This window comes from Astatotilapia calliptera, chromosome 15 (assembly GCF_900246225.1).
Source record: "Astatotilapia calliptera chromosome 15, fAstCal1.2, whole genome shotgun sequence".
Lineage (NCBI taxonomy): Eukaryota > Metazoa > Chordata > Actinopteri > Cichliformes > Cichlidae > Astatotilapia > Astatotilapia calliptera.
This window is the reverse complement of record NC_039316.1, coordinates 38,885,186-38,902,401: the sequence shown is the minus strand read 5'-3', so window position 1 is coordinate 38,902,401 and position 17,216 is coordinate 38,885,186. Positions and strand designations below refer to the sequence as shown.

At 42.2% G+C, this 17,216-nt stretch overlaps 1 protein-coding gene across 26 annotated transcripts in view; it reads left to right on the top strand.

Moving 5' to 3' along the window:
- ptprfa (protein tyrosine phosphatase receptor type Fa) overlaps positions 1-17,216 on the top strand; it is a 361,887-nt gene that overhangs the window by 18,467 nt on the left and 326,204 nt on the right. The gene's annotated exons all lie outside the window — the stretch shown is intronic.

The window sequence follows — 17,216 nt, the reverse complement described above, 5'->3', positions numbered from 1 at the left end:
AATGTCACATTTTGTTTGTGTAAAACCTGCTTAGCACCATTTCACAAGAAGTCCTGTCTTGTACTGTAAACACTGTGTACTATGTGTAAAGACTGTTGTGAGGAGCATGAGGAGGAGATGAGGAGAAAGAGCTCAGTTTGTAACAGGAGACCTCCAGCAGAAGAAAGCAGAGCGATCTCCATCAACTGGATGGAGAGATGGAGAGAGAAGATAGAAACGTTGAGCATAGAATGACTATAAACAACAAACTGTGGGAGAGAGTATACAGAAGCTAATGACATTTAATTGTGATACATATAAACCAATATGGTGCGAGAGGTGAGAAAGGAGAAGTTCATTATGGGGAGTCCCCCAGCAGCCGAGCCTGTAGCAGTGCAGCAGAATCGAGTCTTTTCTACATTTGTTTGTTTTCCATACATCAGTTTGTCATTGCAGTAACCCAAACCAGCTCTCAGTCTCATCCTGTTCTCTTTGATCACTTTCATTTGGCTTGTATTGGAGTCGAGTGCATGAAATAGCCATTTAATCATGAGTAGTTGATTAAAGATCAAGCCTCATGAATACTTAGTTGACCATCAGTCATTACTGAGCTTCTGAGCTGCTGCAGATAAAATGATTTTGTTATGATTGCAGTAAATAAAAATCTGGTCAAGGACAGCAGTTGACGTTTAAAATGTGTGATAACAAAGAGGAACAAAAGGTTGTCACAGTCAATGCAGCCTAAAAGCATTGTTCCTGTCTCAGTGCACCGCTGTGCTAATGCTTGTTAAACACAAAAAGCAGACAAAACAAACGACATTAGAGATGCGACAGTGCAGCTGGCCTTTTGATTAAACAGGACAGTGTGCAGCAGGCAGTAACGTGCAGGGGGAGATGCACAGCAAACAGCTCGGGACTCAAACCTGTGACGCTGCAGGAGCACTCCAGCCCATGCTACAAGGATTGCTCAAACAGGTGAGCTGTGGCGCCACATACACATACTCATTCTATTCATTCAATATCTACAACACGAGCACACACTTCTTTTATAAATCAGCCACAAATGTTGAACATAACATTCAATTCATTTTTTTTACATTGCACCAAATCACAACAACAGTTGCCTCGAGGTGCTTTTTATTATGAGCTAAAGTCCACACAAATATAGGAGAAAACCCCAGCTGTCACATGACCTCCTGTGACCAAGCACTTGGCAACAGTGGCAAGGAAGAGCTCCCTTTTTAACAGGAACAAGCCTCTTACAGAACCAGGCTCAGGGAGGGACATCCATCTGCCATGACTGGATGGGGTTCGGGGAGGGAGACAAGACAAAAGACACACTGTGGAAGAGAGCCAGAGTTTAATCATAGCCAATAACAACAGCTCTTAGTTTCCCTTTTTTAGCACTCACCACTGGTTGATGGGATATTTGTCGTTTCCAACTCAAGGCTCAGCTCCACCTTGAAAGAAACGCATAGCGTGAGAAGAAGAAGAGAAGTGCTGATAGTAACTAATAATAATTAGTTTAAACTAAGAGCTATTCTGAATATAATTTGTGGATTTCCTTAACTCTGACTATCATCACGTTATTTCCCACATTTAATATCTAATGTGTGAACCTTTATTTTCTACCACACCTCCTGCATTGAGTTATGTCGCCTTGTCTGTATCAGACATTATTTTTCATGCTAAAAAACACACAAACAGTGTGAAGTTTGACTTGTGTGTGATTCTGCCTGATAAGCAGAGCTGTTGTACAGACAGCAGGTAGAGCAGCTGATAAGCAGGACTGTGGCAGCTCACAGTTGTTGGATTGTCTTAAGAAGCTGACAGTTGTAGCGGGCCTGTTCGTGACTGATAGAAAACCATCGAGCTCTGAAAGTTTTGCACAGAAATGGGCCCAAATGTCTCTCTGCTGCTGCCAAAAACCATGTTCCTGCAAAACTGACAGCTTCCCCACAACAGACACCCTGAAGCCATCGCAGTACAAAAGAAACTCCCAGCAGAGTTCACTCTCACTTATTTTCACTGCCACTTTGCTGCCATTTTTCACATGAATTTATTTTATTATTCCGTAAAAGTTCTTCTTTTGCTTCAAGGACCTAAAGATTCCCAGAGCGAGTTACAGAAGGAAACTGTTTAACCATAGATTGTATTGTAAGGGTGGATGTAGTCACTGCAATGGCACTCATTCATTAGTGAAGCACTCCCATATGGAAAAGATGTATATAAATCTTATGAAGTTTGTATCTGTCTGTGTGAAACTTGTATGAAAAGCATACAAGAGTGAAGACACATATAAGATCCCTTGAAAAATTATATAATGAAACTTGTATGTTTTGGATACTTAGTAAAATAATATATGAAAGAAATGAGAAAGTGGCCACTTTCATGAGTGAATCATATAAGTTTTTGCTATTTCTTTTCCATATGGGCTGTTACGAAGCCTCAAGCTTCAGTTTTCAGTGTCGAGTGTTTTGAAACTGCATACAAAGAACAAACGGTAGATCCGACTGAGCGACTGAGGGACAGTGACACGATTGGGCAAGTTGTCATCCTGCTTTTTGGCTCTAATGGACATAATTTCCCAAAAGATTTTCATTTTGTTTTTAGCAAGACTTGAACGTAACGTTTGAGACCATAAAGTCATCATTAAAGTGTTTACTGAGGCCATAAATCAAGAGGGCTGAAAGTCATATTTTACATGGACTTTTTGAAATATTCTCACTACATTTTGAAAGTTTAAAGCACTTCTGCATCAGCTTCTCTTTTCATACTCAGACGGTTTTTTGAAATCCTCTAGGATTAGGGAAAAATAGTGTAACTCAATATGTTTTCTCTTTCTAAAATTCTCTGGCTTCAGGATTATCTCATGAAATCTGTCATTTATGGTTCTCAGGCGGAAAAAGGTGAAATGCCCACTTTAGACAGACTGAGAGCAGAGCGCCTGTTCCCGGACAGCGAAAAGGAGACAGTTAAGTGGTTCAGGTATTTCACTTGGATGCCTCCTCGATGTTTCTTACGTGGGGTTTTCTGGACATGTCCGACCAGGAGGACCCAGGACATGCTGGAGAGATTAACCTCCTCATCTAGCTTGGCAAGGAAAGGGAGGTCCTACACTTCTGCCCCTGCAGGCTGGCCCCTTATAAAGGACAGAGGCTTTTACATTTTACTTTATTTACATGGAAATTGTATAATGAGCGAAACACGACTCTAAATATAATGAATTATATTTTATTATAAGTAGACTTTTACCAATATTTGTTTAGAAAAGTGACGAACCTAAATGCTGTCCCTCGTCTTGTGTGGTGGTTTCTGTTTAAATGCATTATGTGATAGTTTCAGCCTCCTGTATATTTCAGTGTACTTATTGTGTTCATAATGACCATCGGGATCCCTCTGTGCTCCTGCATTGCCTGAGAAGTCTTTAAAACATGACTGCATGTGGAGAGCTGCAGTCAGTGACACCTCAGGTGGGCTGGTAGCTGATGCATAACAAACGCGGCCTGAGGACATAAAGAGTACCACCTATGAAGAAAAAAGTTTTCTGCTGTTTGTCTCAGCTAAGAGCACAAACTGCAAGCCAAACAGAAACATCATGCAAATGGAGTGTGCTGTTAGTTACTAATGTCACATCTAATGCAACAAACAAACTCAGGAGAACTTACAACCAGTAGCTGCTTAACATCCCAAACGTTCTTTCCATGGATCCTCTTCCTCCTTTCCTCTTGTCCTGCACCTCCATATTCAACATCCTTTGTCCAGCATATCCACCATCCCTCCTCTGCACATGTCTAAACCATGTCAGTCTCTAACTTGCTCACCACTGAGACTGTCTTCTTCACCTGTTTGACCCCAGGTATACAATCTCATCTACACTTGCAGCTTCAGTGTTGCACCTGTCTCCCTCATTCACACATCTATTACGGCCTTCTTCCACTGACTGTTATTCCTCTTCTCTCTGGTGCGTACTTCCACCTCTCCATGCTCTGCTCCACCTTGTTCCTGCTCTCACTACAGATCCTAATGTTGTCTGCAAACATCCTAATCCTTTGCAGATCCATCTGTTTATCACCACTGCAGACAAGTAGGGGCTCCCAGGTGATACCTTCTGTGATCCCACCCCAACCTTGAATCCATCTCGCTCCTCCTCAGCACCACTGTCTCGCTGTCCTCATGTCCTGGACCCCCCTCACGTACTCCTGACTTCTTCATAGGCTACCACAGTTTCTCTCCTGGCACCCTGACTTCTGTACATCCACAAAGACACAGTGCAACTCCATCTGATCTTCTCTAGACTTCACCATCAACAAAGATCTGTGGCGCTCTTTACGTCACTGATTGTCACCTCTGTGTTAACCTACCTTCAGCAGATCTTTCCCCTAGCTTCATGGTATGACTCATCAACTTTAGTCTGCACCTGCTGACAAAACCTGTTAGGAAACCAAAACTGGACTGAGACGCTCCAGACTGATTCATCTGAAGCATTTTTCTAGCTAACAAGGACATGTCAGAGCAGTTTACAGATGAGAGGAACTTATCTTTTAATGCATGTTTAATGAGATGAAAGGGTGCATTTTGGTAAAAGCACTGGTTCTTGTGTTGCTCTTTTCTGCTCTACCTGAGCACTCAAAACGCTTTATACAACACGCCTAATTCACCCATTCACACCCACTGCAGAGCACAAGCACTTTTTCTATGCTTAAGTGCTTCCTAACAGTCAGACACGTTCACACTCACGCTCCGATGGATGCATCGGACAGTAACTTCGGGTTAGTGTCTTGCCCAAAGATATTTGGCAGGCGGACTGGAGCGGCTACGGATCAAAACCTCCACCCTTCCATTCGTAGGTGACCTGATGTAGCTCCTGAGCTACAGCCACCCCAAGCATAATCAAATCTGTTAGCGTTCACGTGATTGTGTTATCGATTTTCCTCCAGTCTTTTTGTCGTTCATCATGTTTGAAATTGATGCTAAAGGGTTTATGTTGCAAACAAATACATAAAATGGGTGTTAAAATATGACAAAAAGGAATTGCAACAGTCACACAGTCACACTTGGGTATTGAATAAGAATGTACTGCTCTCATTAAGCTATGGACATGGACAGATTTCCATGTAATACGATTAATATATTGAATACCTAGTGTACCTGGTGTCTGCAGTGGAGTTTTTTGTTCTTGCTCAAAACAGCTGCGTGCTGGAAATTAGGTTGAGAAACTGAAAGCCATAAACACAGTGGAGACATGAAAGATGCTGAACTGAGGGAAGAATATCAGATAATTCTCTGTTGGGATGTCACGTATGGAACGCCAGGACTGCCATAATGAATTAATTAAATACACCATTAAATAATTAATTAAATATGTCAATAATTAATTAATTAAATATGTCAATAATTAATTAAAACGTGAAATACATAAATAATTAATTAAATGTGTCAATAATTAATTAATTACATATATCATAACTATTTATTTAATTAATTAATTCCAATTTTAATTAATTATTGCCACATTTAATTAATTATTTAATGGTGTATTTAATTAATTCATTATGGCAGTCCTGGCGTTCCATAGTCACGGCGAGCAGCACCTTTAATGCCAGACTCCTTCATCTATTGTTAATGAGAAAAATATTTAAAAATGAGACAAGAGGACATAAAGAAAGACTGTATTTCCTTATATATTTGTGTTTGTAGTAGCCCTGTCAGATAACACATGAAAGGAATATCAGAGAGATAATGAAGGATGGGAAACAAAGACGGGAGAGACGGCGTCGCTGTCACATTCACAGTGATGACATTTCTGGCGCACACAGCACCTCAGTTCCCCTTAACCATCAGCACCAAACAAAGATCTTTGATACAATTAATTGTATTTCCACATCTATCACAACCTGCAGCTTTTCATATGCTGATGTTTCAGAGCTTTTTCCAGCAGCAGCAGCAGCAGCAGCAGCAGGCGGCTGTGAAAAGCTGCTCGGTGGATCTATCTTTGAGCACTGCAGCACATGGAAGTGTGAGCGGCTGCGTCGTTGAATACTGATGATTCTCTGTTGCTTTCCGTCCAGATTTGTTAATTAATGTTTAACTCAGCTGCCATGAATAAGAGGCTCACTAATAACTCTCTGTAGATTATTTTCTCTCTGCTGGAATAAAGTTCACACAGTACCGTGTGTTTTCCTTTAAACTGTGTGCTAACACATTTCATCAGCATTCAAATGAAGGAGACGAGCAGGCAAACAGCACTTTGCTGTGGGTTTGAGCCTGACTAACAGGTCATTTTAGATTCTAAAGAGCATTTATTTCTGCCTTGTCTCTACAGCCACTGTACCATTGTTGTGTTTACAGAAGGATCTCCTGTGTGATGTAAGGAAGCTTGGTTAATAGCACTGATCGTCCACCACCTCATATTAAATGTTGCGTTTGACATGACAGTCAGGCTCTGACATCCCTCTGCATATTAAAGGATCCCTGAGGAGACACTGATGCTGATTTGTCTCCAAGTCCAATTAAACTGCAACGCTGTGCCTGCGGCATCTCTGCCACATGTCAAGGGTTTAGGATGAGCCACGGCCTGTTTGTCACTGTTTCCTCTTGTACATCACAGCATCACAATTTTCCAGAGGGTTAATACAGCTGATTGTCAGAATAACAAATACCCAACCTATCAATACTGATTTTGTTTTTAAAGATATTTTGCACGCAGGAAACCCCATTTTACCATTCGTAACTTGTTGTTTTTGGGCTAATTGGTTAGCTCATGTAAGATTACTATAAGCACCAGAGGCTTTGTGAGGGTGTGGCTTGACTAGGGATGGGTATCGTTTAGGTTTTATCCGATACCGGTGCCAAACCGGTACTTTTGAAACGGTGCCGGTGCTTAAACGGTGCTCAAACCGGTGCTTAAAGAATGGAGAACACAAAATTGGTCCAAAAACCTCTCATATTCAGCTGTTTTTTTGTAAAAAGATAACAATGTTAGCCTTTTCTGCAGCTATGGGGCATATATGGTATCACTCTTGGCTGGAAGCAGTGCTTAATCAATGGAAAAAACACAAACTTTGTCCAAAAACCTCTCATGTTTAGCTGTTTTCCACTTTTTCTTTGGTCATTTTAGCCTTTTTGTCCAGGGTGAAGGGAGTATCTGCCATCAAACAAGAAGACAGCAGCATGTAGCTATGATGGTGTTTGCTAGTTCACCTTACATGCATTAATGTAATAACGTGGTTAGCCTACTCAACGTAAATTACACACGAACAACATTAAGCTACTCACGCAGAGAAGAACGGCTGCTGCTGCATCATCATCCTCATCATTCCTGCTACACTGGCAGGGCGGGGCCAGGACTCTATTCTTCGGGTTTTTGGGGGATGTTGCTAACTCCGGGTCCGATAACAGGCACCACACCCGCAGTAGATGTGCTCGGTGTGAGGTCTCGCAGCAAGCTATCAAATACGGCGCATTTCTCGGCTTTTAAAAAAAAACGCTATGCGTCGCCAGGTGTTTCATCAGATTCTTGGTGTTACCTCCTTTGACAGTATCACAGTATCAGCTTAAAGCACTTGTTGCTGCTGAGTTTGCATCTTTTGCTGTGAAGTACAGCCAGACTTTCGCCTTGGACATTTTTAATCTGTAGCTCTGCTCTAAAAGAACCTACGTACCTGGCCCCGCCTACTATCCTCGGAAACGTAAAATGATTGGAATCCAAAGTGTATCACAGCTCAGGAAAAAAAAGCACCGAAATAAAGCACCGAAATGTGCGCTGCTTTTCGGTCTGGTTACTACCGTTTATGTCAGAACCGGTGCCATCGTGGCACCGGATACCGGTACCCATCCCTAGGCTTGACACACTGATGCACAGAGCTAAAGCAGTCATTATGGGCCTGCCAATGCCAGGCTGAATTGGGCACCTTTTAAGTGATGATATAGTCACATGCTGCCTTCCTCTCAGTTACTTTTCTGACTTATGTGGAAGAAGAAAAAGTGGGAAAATATTTTTAATTATTCTTCAAAAATATAGGTGTCACATGGATCAGGATTTTGTTTTGTCTTGCAAAAAGCATCCAGAGGCCGAGTGGGCAGTAGCAGACACTAGACTATCCACTGAGTTCCAGTACAATATTCACTAAGGGGGAGTCCTTACGTTGGGTGAGTGCTCAGTTTTTGTATATGTGTGCATGAGGGTGGGAATGCATCTTTGTGTCTGTGTCTATATGTCAGGTCGGGTCTTAGACTCCACCTCTCTGGGAACTCCCAGGCCCTCCAAAGTGTGGAGGCCTATCTCCCCTCACCACACTGCCTGCCGGTAACTGATGCTGCCTCACAGGCCTAAACAAAGCTGTCAACAGGTTTCATGTTTCTCTCCAGATGTGCCCACGCACAGCATATTAGTATGTGAAGAATAAGACACACCTTATTGACCATGGATTTTGCACATTTCATATCCAGATCACATGTGGAACCAGGTGGAATTAGGGCCTACATCTAGCACTGAAGCAGATCAATGAATAAATACCAATAATAAAAATCAGACAAAAGTTGAAGTGCATCTGAATGCTGGCTGACAATCCCTCTGGAAAAGCAAATATTTTCAGATTTTAAGGACGGCCTCCATAGCAACGGGCCAGCGAGCCAGCAGGTAGCAGTGACTGAACTTTAGAGTCAGAAAAATAAGAAAAGGTCATCAAAAGATTTCAACAATGGAAGATCATTTGCTTTTAAAAGATGCACAGCTGCAACATTACCCTATGCAAAGACATCGAACGAGATTAAGTGTGTATGTATATAAGATCAAAAGATCAAACTATCAAGCTCCTTCTTCCACATGCAGTTGTAGAGTTAAAAAATGAAGTCTTCTATCTGCATATACATAACTCCCGTCTATCTGTGGTAACCTTTCAAAACCACTGGTCAAGCTGTATTTTGGCCACATATACTTGATCTGCTAGAGATTTGTATTGGGTCGAGCTTCTTAGTGCAATATCAATCTTTTAGTTTTTCTATGCTCAAAAAGCTTTGGCTTCATCTCGTCTATTTTCAAAGTGTTACTCTTCTTTCACATTTTTTCATATAAGAATACTTGGACATATTTTTCATGTTGGGTCGAGATGTTGCCAAGATATTCTCCAGGATGTCTTCTAAGTGGCTCTTTTCTGTGTGGAGGTGTAGTAGTTGTAATCTCCTGCTTTCTTTCAAGCTTTTCTTTTGCTTCCTCTTCACGGTGAACGACCACTGTCACTTCCTTTTCTGTTCAGGTTTTCAACTGGTCAGCATTCTGGCATCATCAACATAAGACAGTGAAAGAGCATCTGCTCAGGTACAGCTGCACAGTTGTACCATGTACAACCATGCCACAGATGCAGCTGTGCCATCCAAGGCTGCAGTCATAAGCACAGCCACAATTTGTCTTATGAGGGGAGAACAGGAGAACCGACTTCTCTAGCTTTCTTTGGAAAATTCAGTGGTACATGCATCTGCCTGACAGCCACAGTTTTGGGTGCACTGCCGCTGTGTCATAATACAGCTCAGTGCCTCTGTGTGGGATGCAGGGAATGAAAACAGTTGTTGGGGGGCCGAGTATTGTTTTGTTTGCTGGAAAACTCGTTGACAATCAATACAAATAAAATGAGGAAAATTGATTTTGCAATAATGCAACTGAGTTTAACTTGCTGGTTTTAATTGGAACTGAAGTCATTTAGCTAAACCTTTATTGTATATGATATCAATAATTAGTCATTTTACAGTAGTTAGCCTCAGTCATAAGAGTTTGGAAATCTGCACTTCCAGTATTTGTAGACGCTTGCAGACAAAACAGCTGGTCCACTGAGGCAGAGCATGAACTCTGGTGGGGAGTGAGTGGGCCTATTCACATGCCACTGCACTGATAGTGAATTGAAAATGTGGTTTCAGGTGATGAGGAACTGTGGGAACACAGGTGGCATTACCAGACAGGAACTGAAATTACAGGAGAGTTAATACAAGAAGACAACGTGACTGTGACCAATGTAATAATAATTATAATGCTAAGAATGTCTTTACTGGCAAGTACAGAGGGTAAAACTCTCTCATGACCTCACTAACTAATAACATCAACTTTTCTAACTTGCTTTCTTTTTATCTTTTTCCTTTATCATCTGTTGGCTGCCCCAAACCAAAGACCACATTCAGTAAACCCCTTCAAGCACATAAGTCCATCCTCAATTCTCTTTTCCTTCAATTAGTGACACGTCAGTTTGGATGCTCCTTTCTTGGCTCACGGTTTTAACCTTCTTTGACCCTTTTGTTCCAAACTGGGTTCACTGTTGACTTCACAACCCTGGATTTTGCCCTGTACCTCACATCTGTGTCTGACCATGAAAGTGAGTCACCGGAGATCAGCTGTGATTACTGCCAGCAGCCCATCCAGTTTAATTAATCCATTACAGCCAGGTTTAGGCATACTGCACCCAAGCTATTGGTATACATTTGATTTCAATGTGAGTCTGAGAGCAGGCCTTAAAAGCATATTCTCACTGACATTGCATGAATAAGTGAGGGTTTTCAGCAACATTAGCTCTTAGAATCCTAAATAGCTCAGAGACTCGTTCATACGTCCACAGCAATAACAGAAGATGGCGAGGTTTCTATCTGTTGACATCTATTTGAAATTCTGGTTATTTCTACCTCATTGGCTGCAAATCTGCAGCCAGTCTGTCTGTTGGCCTCATCTCTGCATCTCACCACTGTTCTTCAGGTGTGGTTACTGTGAAGCATTTTAATGGATGTGACTGATGATACGTCTCGATGTGTGATCAAGACAGACAGAGACGTTTCTGCTTCAGTTTCACTGAGTGAAAGTTTAGTATTTCAGTAGTTTGTTACTAATTAACAGATATACGACATGTATGTGTTTGTGTGTTGCGCCTGTACAGCTCATGTATACTTGCATACAAAGCTAGCTAGCATTAGCTAATAAGTTCGACTTCTATCTTCTAATCCAAATAAGTCCTGGGATCGGTTATTGTTGATGTTGGGATTCTTGTGTAATGTTATTCTCATGCAGCATCTAACCAATCACAACCATGTATAAGCGGACAGGAGGAAAAGCACTGCTCAGTAGTTTAGCATTATAAGCAATGTGTGAAAAGGGTTTAAGCACATTGCCCAATGAGACTGGATAAGATCTGCTGTATTAATAAAATATTGTCAGGAAGCGCTGTGTGGCAGGCAGGAGTAGGACCCAACATGCAGACGCTCAGACTCAAGGGATGAACTCAAAATCTCAGCTTTATTGGCTGGCAGGGAAAAAGCATACAAACTAAACTAAACTAAACTAAACTGGAAAAATCACAAACTAAAACTCGCAGGGAGACACAGGGAGACGCACACAGCAAGAGGGACGACACAACACTGACTCAGAGAAACACAGGGTTTAAATACACTGGGAAGTAACGAGGGGAATGAGACACAGGAGGAGGGCACAGCTGGGAGAAATCAGAACTGACGAGACAAGGAAGCAAAGCAGGACGCATTCACATAAGACACGGACCTTCAAAGTAAAACAGGAAGTATCACACAGAGACGCAAACTTGACACGGTGGAGACAGCAACTAAGAAACACAGAGACATAAACCATAAGGCAGAGGACTCTAAGAAGAGGGTCGCAGATGCCAACAGACTTAATAAACTGATCCGTAAGGCCAGCAATGTTGTGGGGATGGAGCTGGACTCCCTCAAGGTGGTGTCGGAGAGGCGGATGCTGTCCAAGATAAAGACAATGTTGGATAACACCTCCCACCCACTCCATGACATGCTGGTCAGTCACAGGAGCTCGTTCAGTGAGAGACTGAGATTACCGAAAAGCACCACTGAACGACACAGGAAATCATTCCTGCCTGTGGCTCCCTGTACAACGCATCCACTTAACACACTGTTTGCTGCTACAACTACACATGTTTCTTTTCCAAATATTTATTTATAAGTGACTTATGTATGTATGTATGTATATATATGTATATATTGTACTATTCTTAGTTAGCGTATTGTCTGTCTTGTCTTAATGTTGGTTTAAAATGGAGCACTGTAACAAAAAATAATTTCCCCTAGGGATCAATAAAGTATTCTGATTCTGATTCTGATTCTGAACCGAGAGACACAGAGGGAAACACTCAGCATGGAACACAAGAAACTAGACTCGAGGGAGAAACAAAAGACCAACCATGAGAACATAATTCACAATGCAGAGGGACAGAAAACACAAGAAACTCAAAACATGTGACGACACAGACCAAGAAACACGGACGGGACACAGAACAGAGGGCACACAGAGAAACATGAGGGGCGAGGGATCAAAACTAGGAACCACAGAATAAATCCCACAAGTACAAAATACAAAAATCACAAAGAACTAAAGTCGCTGTCTGAGGCCAAGAAAAGAGCATCAGTATCAAAACTCTGTCAATAGGGCAAAAGTGAATGTAATGAATTATAATCAAGCATTTCAATTAAGTAAAAGATGGTTTTTAGTTGTTAGTGGGGTTTAAAGACCTGAGAGCAAGTGAAGATCAAATACAAAAGCAGAACATTCAAACGGAGCTCTGTGATAATTTCATAGTCATCAAGTACAATTATGCACTGTGTTTCAGGATTAATATTTATATTAGGTTAGTGTTCCCTCTTAAGTCCTCAACGTTTCATGATCCTTGTTATGATGTGGACTCCTGTATGTTAGACTCGTCTGGACTCTTCCTACCAACCGAATAAAACGTTTGCTTTTTCTAATTGAGACTTTTTGCATTTGGTTCTTTCTTTCTTCAGTAGATAGCAGCCTTACTTTACTCCTGCTTTCTTCACATTATTATTGGTTTATTTCTCAGCAGTAGCTTAAATAGTTCTTCCTTTGCACATCATGGTTGTTGATGCCGGTGGGTTAGTCTGCTGGGAATTTTGTCTTTTACAGCTGCAGGATATAAGTCTCTGTCTTTGAGATATATGAAAGTGTCTTAAATCAAAACAACGAAAACATATAACAACAAATAAATAGCTTTTTGTGCATAACCACGATTATATATTCATGCCTTCGACTGCAGCTGCTGTCCTGCTGTGACCTCCCACATTGTAACTAATGGCTTCCCCACATTGTACTTTGCAGAGCTCCTTCTTATCGGCCACCATTCTCTTTCCCCTCCCTGGTTCATATTGAGTTTTTACAGCTTATATTATCACAAGAGCAATTCCTCTGGCGGATATGAATCATGACCATATGTCCAGTACATGATGTGCTTGTATAGTCAGCTGTGAGCTGAATAAGGGGAGGCCTAGCAGGGTGCTGGCGCTGTTTTTCTGGGAGCGTGACGTCCCCGATGGCAGGAGGTTTGGCTTCTGGCTTGACGGCAGCCTGGCCAAGGCTCTGAGGGGATGTGACCCACAGAGCCTGGCAGAGTCCACGGCCCCAACAATCTGCTGCTTCCCTGGACACTGGTGGGCAGGGTTGGGGTGGGTGGAGCAACACCCTGCATGTTGTAACAGCATCAGGGAAATAATGATGCCAAAAAAAACAAAAAACAAAGAAGTTCATTAATGTCAAAGTGACTCTAAGTGGGTAAAAAGGCGTTTTTTCTCTCCACGCCAAACCCTCTGTTCATTTAACATAAAAAAAGCATCACAACCAATAAACGAGCTTAAAGAGGCCAAAAGGCTCGATAGTCTTGAACTGTTGTGTTTATTTGTCAGTAAAAGAAACACTTTCTACTGTGAAAATGGATTACACTATAGGTCATATTTGAACTGAGATCAAGTTAGTACCACTCCCAGTGCAGCGTCCAGAAGGTAACAAGTATCTCCAACTGACAAAAACACAGCGGAGCTAATGTATTATAACCCTAATCAAGTAGAAACAAACAAATCCAGCCATATTTATAATTACTTAGAATATAATTTTGGATAAAATAACACAAGCTAGCATTCATTTTAAACAACAGTGGCAATTAATGTCACCGGTCCAAATGGCAAAGGGTGAAGTGCAGGTACAGGGCCGGGCGAGAGCCTGCAAACACAAATGAAGTCAAATATGGAGGAAGGAGTGCTGAAACCTGCAGCTATGACACAGATATTTGATATATTATTAATGGAAACATTGCAAGTTTGATCACTGGTATCCACTTTTGGTTCTGTTAGACCCAGTTAGACACGTTTCTCTGACTTCAACTGATTAATTATCTCATTTTATAGCGCAGAATATCTCAAAGAACGGATCAAACACAACAACTCAAACTGTTTGATGTGCTTTTCACTCAGGCCTTTTACATAGTGTCATTCCACATTTGTGATGTGAAATCTGAGAGTACGGGGGCTAAATAGCTCAGAGTAGATACACTATGCTATCTGGCAATCAGCAGTGAAATACAAAAGTCCAAGCTCCAGTCCTGTTTGAGCCACAATATGTTTTGTGCACATTGGTATGACGGGAGCAAAGGCAGCTGAATCACATGTAAGTTGCAGGTCAAAGATCACACACAAACAAAAACATGATCTTACAGGAACAAATAATAATCTTGATAAAATCATCTGTGTTCCTCACACCTTCAGATGAGCGTAGCCTCCTGAGACTTGACCTATTTGTGTCCTACAGTGGACATTTTATTCAGCTGTGTTTGAGTCACCCGATCAAGTCCTACAGTCCTCTTCAGAAAACATTCGGGGCTTTGCAGTGATGTGCATCTTTTCAGTTAGGCCAGCATACAAACAGCCACATTTTATGCAAAGGGGAGAAGCAAGCGAAATATTATTTCTCTATTGCCGTTTTTACCATGATAATTATATTGTTTATTAACATGTCAATAAAACTATTTTACATCTGAAAACAATTAAATTATTTCTATTTTGAAGCACTCCTTTTATGAATGTCACCTCAGTGGACAATTTTTATAGATTTAACGACTCAACATTGGTGGAGAAAAAAGTGAAGCAAAGAGGAATTTATTCTGAGTAGTAGAGGGAGAATCTGATCTGGAGCTGTTAGATGAGGAAAAGGATGGGAATGAGTATTAGCCTGGGATTGGAGGAGATGGTGAAGAAGAAGTAATTTAAGGAGGGGAAGAAGATGCGGGAGTATCTGATGAGGAGACAGGCTCAGAGCCAGAAAGGTAAGAGGAACATCGTCCTGCTCTGTGGGCCGGGTTTGATTATCACTTTAGAAATATTGAGTATTTTAGCATTTATTTGTTTTTTCTTTTCCATCTTAATAGATTGACACTTTGTTTCACGTCAGTGTCGTGAGATTCAGTCTCTTACACTTTGCTTCAGCCTAAAGGACTGTTTGAAGGACTGTATGGAGGACTGGATGAAGGACTGTATGGAGGACTGGATGAAGGACTGTATGGAGGACTGTATGGAGGACTGGATGAAGGACTGTATGGAGGACTGTATGGAGGACTGGATGAAGGACTGTATGGAGGACTGTATGGAGGACTGGATGAAGGACTGCATGGAGGACTGTATGGAGGACTGTATGGAGGACTGTATGGAGGACTGGATGAAGGACTGTATGGAGGACTGTATGGAGGACTGTATGGAGGACTGGATGGAGGACTGGATGAAGGACTGTATGGAGGACTGGATGAAGGACTGTATGGAGGACTGTATGGAGGACTGTATGGAGGACTGGATGGAGGACTGGATGAAGGACTGTATGGAGGACTGTATGGAGGACTGTATGGAGGACTGGATGAAGGACTGCATGGAGGACTGTATGGAGGACTGTATGGAGGACTGTATGGAGGACTGTATGGAGGACTGTATGGAGGACTGTATGGAGGACTGGATGAAGGACTGTATGGAGGACTGTATGGAGGACTGTATGGAGGACTGCATGGAGGACTGGATGAAGGACTGTATGGAGGACTGGATGGAGGACTGGATGAAGGACTGCATGGAGGACTGTATGGAGGACTGTATGGAGGACTGGATGGAGGACTGGATGGAGGACTGGATGAAGGACTGTATGGAGGACTGGATGGAGGACTGGATGAAGGACTGCATGGAGGACTGTATGGAGGACTGGATGAAGGACTGCATGGAGGACTGTATGGAGGACTGTATGGAGGACTGTATGGAGGACTGGATGAAGGACTGCATGGAGGACTGTATGGAGGACTGTATGGAGGACTGGATGAAGGACTGTATGGAGGACTGTATGGAGGACTGTATGGAGGACTGGATGGAGGACTGGATGGAGGACTGGATGAAGGACTGTATGGAGGACTGTATGGAGGACTGTATGGAGGACTGGATGGAGGACTGGATGAAGGACTGTATGGAGGACTGTATGGAGGACTGTATGGAGGACTGGATGAAGGACTGCATGGAGGACTGTATGGAGGACTGTATGGAGGACTGGATGAAGGACTGTATGGAGGACTGTATGGAGGACTGTATGGAGGACTGGATGGAGGACTGGATGGAGGACTGGATGAAGGACTGTATGGAGGACTGGATGGAGGACTGGATGAAGGACTGCATGGAGGACTGTATGGAGGACTGTATGGAGGACTGTATGGAAAGCAAACTACAGCTCAGATTCTCTCCAAAACGTTTTGGCCGTGTGCTTCTGAAGTTCTACCAATTGTGTTGTGGCATAATGAAACATCATTGGGTGAGCACTAGTTTAAAGTGGATCTCTGCATCTTAACGTTATTAGAGAAGCATTTGAATATCCATGTGCTCAAGATAATTAACTGTTCCTACAATTTAATTATCTTGTATGCACAAGATAATTAAATTGTTCCCAGAAGTAACATAGTGTGCAGAAGATGAAAAAAATAATCTTATGGTACTACAGGGACTTAAGGTGAACCTGAGCTGAGCTGAGATTAAATATGTGGTGAAACACATTATTGTCCTGCTCCATCTCACATGGTTACAGTGCATGAACCAGTACGGACTCTCAGCTCCATCATGAGCTTTCTCATTTCAAAATGAAGGACATTAAGCTTCAGACAGACTTTTATGGCCTCAGGTGCTGGAACAGTCTAAGCTGGAGGACACGAGAGCAGCTGGAAATGTGTAAAAGAGTTAAAAGAGGGCTAGAGACTAGTTGGCAACACCTCTGGTAGGGCTGCTAGCAGATTGCTGCAGTGTCCTGTGTTTTGCATGAGACTCCAACTTCTCTGCGACACTTACTAACTAGTTACTGAGCAACAGTGAAACCTGAAAAAGTAGAAATCGTTCTTGCAGAAAGACCGGAGCCCACGCTCAGT